The sequence below is a fragment of the Psammomys obesus genome, unplaced genomic scaffold, assembly GCF_907164565.1.
Source record: "Psammomys obesus unplaced genomic scaffold, mPsaObe1.curated_primary_1811, whole genome shotgun sequence".
Taxonomy (NCBI): domain Eukaryota; kingdom Metazoa; phylum Chordata; class Mammalia; order Rodentia; family Muridae; genus Psammomys; species Psammomys obesus.
The window spans coordinates 13270692-13274447 of record NW_026586173.1 but is presented as its reverse complement, the minus strand read 5'-3'; the positions used below and the strand labels follow the sequence as shown (position 1 = coordinate 13274447).

The following is a 3756-nucleotide window of genomic DNA, read 5'->3' as shown; positions in this document are numbered from 1 at the left end:
GGGGGAGGGGGAGGGGGAGGGGGAGGAGGGGGGTGTATGCTTGCCTGAGTGCACCCTAACATGTGCACTCATGTGTGGGGGAGGTCCTTGTGCCTATTCACTTGGAGGCCAGAAAGACATTGGGTGTTCTCCCCCACTCTCTTCTCTTTTTAAAAGATTTTATTTTGGAGGCTGGAGAGGGATGCCTCATCAGGTTAAGATCCAGTTCTCTTCTTACAGAGAACCCAACTTTAATTCCTAGCACCCAAGTTGAATGGCTTACAACTACCTATATGCCAGGTCCAGGGGATCAAACTTCCTCTTCCGGTCCCCTTGGGCACATGCACTTACATGTACAAACCCACACACAGACAAACACATATACATTATTAAAAATAAAATCTTTTTGTTGTTTTGTTTCGATACAGGGTTTCACTGTGTAGTCTTGGCTGTCCTGGACTTGCTTTGTAGGCCAGGCTGGCCTCAAACTCACAGTGATCCATCGCCTCTGCCTCCCAGAGTGCTGGGATTACAAGTGTTCGGCACCACCACTCCCAGCTTTTATTTATTTATTTTTTTTAAGATTTATTTATGGGGTTGGAGAGATGGCTCAGAGGTTGAGAATACTCACTGTTCTTCCAAAGGTCCTGAGTTCAATTCCTAGCAACCACATGGTGGCTCATAACCATCTATATTAAGATCTGGTGTGCAGGCAGAATGTTGTATAAATAATAAATAAATCTTTTTTAAAAAAAGTTTATTTATGTATTTTGTATACAATGTTGTTTCTGCATGTACACATGCATGCCAGCAGAGGACACCAGATCTCATTACAGATGATTGTGAGACCCCATGTGGTTGCTGGGAATTGAGCTCAGGACCTTTGGAAGAGCAGCCAGTGCTTTTAACCTCTGAGCCATCTCTCCAGCCCCTAAAAATAAAAATCTTAAAAATATTTTAAGTGCAACTAAGGAGCATGCATGATCTGGACCTAGGCCCCTGCACACATACAGCCAAAGGGCAGCTTGGGCTTCATATAGGTTGCCTGGAGAGTGGAGGGAGGCCTGTTTCTAACATGGACTCTATCGCCTGCTTTTGGATCACTCCCCCGGCAGGGCTGCCTTGCCTGGCCTCAGGGGATGAGGATATGTGCAGTCCTGGGGAAGGCTAATTCGGGGAAGGGGGCTCTCCTTTTCTGGGGCCAGGGAGAGAGAGGGAAATGGGAAAGAAGGGGAAATGGGAGCGACTGGGAGGAGGCGGAGGGAGGGAGCACCCTCAGTATGTAAAGTAAATAAACTAATATAAAATTTTCAAAAATGTTTTAAGTATGTGCATGTGTAAATATGTGTGTGTGTGCTCGTGCCTGCATGTGCACACGTGAGTTCAGTGTCTGCAGAGGCCACAAGATGGCACTGAGCCCTCCCGAGCTGCAGTTAGAGGTGGTGGTGAGCTGCTGGACATGGGTGTTGGGAATTGAACTTGGGTCCTTTGAAAGAATAGTATGCAATTCTAAGCCATCACCCTCATCCTCCCCCCATTCCTTCTGGAGGAAGAGTCTCTCTGTGACTCTGGAGCTAGAGTCTCTGCTAGGCTGAAAGCCAACAAGCCCCAGGGAGGTTCCGTTCTCTACCCAACTAGGAGTTGAAGTTAGAGCATTTACAGGAGCTCCCAGCTTTTGATGTGGGTGCCGGCATTGAAACTCTGCTCTTCACAATTTTGAAGCAAACAGTCTCACTTCTTAGTCATTTCTCTACCACCATTGTTGCCTTTGGTCTTGCTTTTCCCAGAGAAAATCTCTTATAGCCTCCGCTGGTATGAAGCTCACTTACACAGCCAAAGCAAGCCTTGAACTCCTGATTTTCCTGTCTCCAAGCCCCAAGTGTTGAGACCATAGGTGTGTCCCACCTTTCCTGGCACTGGAGACCTTTTGCAAACCATCTTTTGTTTGGTCTCTTCAAATAGGGTCTCAGTATGTAGCACAAGCTAGCCTGTATCCTCCTGCCTCAGGCTCCTGGAATAAACCACCAAGCCCAATTAACTGTGTAATGGTGCCTGATGGTGGAGAGAGGACATTTTACTGGGTGTATGGGATAAATTCTGCTGCCCTAAGGCGCAGTAGAGTAATAACTGTAGAAGACGCCTCATGTGTTTTAAAATAGTTATGCAAAGGGTTATACGGCCCACACAATAGCATCAGTAATATGATGATGGAAATGCCAATTACCATAATCTAGTTATGACACAATCTACCAAAATAAAACACCATGTCCCATAACATCCATACCTATTCCATGTCAGTTAGTATGGGCTAAATAGGTGTAGTGGTGCACTTGGCAGCAAAGGCAGGCAGATCTCTGTGAGTTGGAGGCTAGCCAGGGCTATACAGTATGACCCTGTCCCAAAAACCAAAAACAGAAATGAACAAACAAAAATCAGGGGGACTGGAGAGATGGCTCAGTGGTTAATAGGACAGCTAGTTCCACAAGAGACTTCATTCCCACCACCCACAAGGCAATTCACAAAAGTCTGCAATTTCAGTTCCAGGGGATCTGACACCCTCTTCCGACCTCCAAAGGTACCAGGTACACACATGGTACACATACATTTAGGCAAAACAATCATATGCATAAAATTAAAAAAAATAATTAAAAAAGCAGCTGAGTGCCCCCGACCTGGGAGGTGGAGGCAGGTGGATGTCTGTGAGTTCCAGGACAGCCAAAGCTACACACAGAAAAACCTTGCCTTGAAAAACATAAACTAAAACAGCAACAACAAGAACAAGAGCAAACCCCGAAGGCTGTGGCTGCAGCTCATGCCTAGCCTGCATGAGGCCGTGGGTCTGATCAAGAGCACCACAAAATGACTAAGCTACTGCGGTGGCGTGCACCTTCAGTCCCAATACTCAGAAGACCTCAGCAGGCAGATTTCTCAACTCAAGGCCAGCCAAGCCTACAGAGCAAGTTCCAGGGCAGCTGAGGCTACATTGCAAGACCTTGTCTTCAAACAAACAATAAAATCTTCTCTCCAGCCCCTAAATTTTCTTTCTTATGGGATGAAAATACCAATCCCTAACACCCTACAAAACAGCCAGTGTGCTTGCCATACCTTTATTCTCTTAGCATGAAGGTACACGAAAGAGAATCAGAAATTTAAGGTCCCGGGAAACAAGCTCAGGTCGTCAGGCTCGGCAGCAAGCATCTTTATCTGTTGAGACATCTTGCTGACCTATATTTCCTTGATCTGTCTTGCCCTTCTTTCTTCTTTTTTAGACAGGGTCTGGCTCTGTAACCCAGGTTAGCTTTTAACTTACTAGATGCCCAATATTACCCTCAGTCCTATAGGAGCCTCCCAAGTGCTTCAATTACAGGCATGTACCGCCATGTCCAATTTACAGTTTGTTTGTTTGTTTGTTTGTTTGTTTGTTTGTTTTCACCCTGTGTAGACCTGGCTGACCCGGAACTCACTCTGTAGACCAAGCTGGCTTCGAACTCAGAGATCTGCCTGTCTCTGCCTCTTGAGTGCCAAGTGCTGGGACTAAAGGTGTATGTACACCACCACAGAATGCTACAATATTTTTAAACTAAGAGCATATTAATCTGACTGAGGCTCATCTCAGTGTTAGAGTGCTTACCTAGCACATGCAGAGCTGGGGTGGAGTCCTAGCCCAGTCGAGGTACATACCTGAAGGATGAGTTTGCATTCCTAATCCTCCTGCCAAGTTTTAGAACTACACACACACACACACACACACACACACACACACACACACACACACAC

The 3756-nt window shown here is 46.1% G+C and overlaps 1 protein-coding gene across 2 annotated transcripts in view; it reads right to left on the bottom strand.

Annotated features, from left to right (window-relative positions):
* Odad3 (outer dynein arm docking complex subunit 3) overlaps positions 1-3756 on the bottom strand; it is a 15322-nt gene that overhangs the window by 9614 nt on the left and 1952 nt on the right. The window lies entirely within an intron of this gene.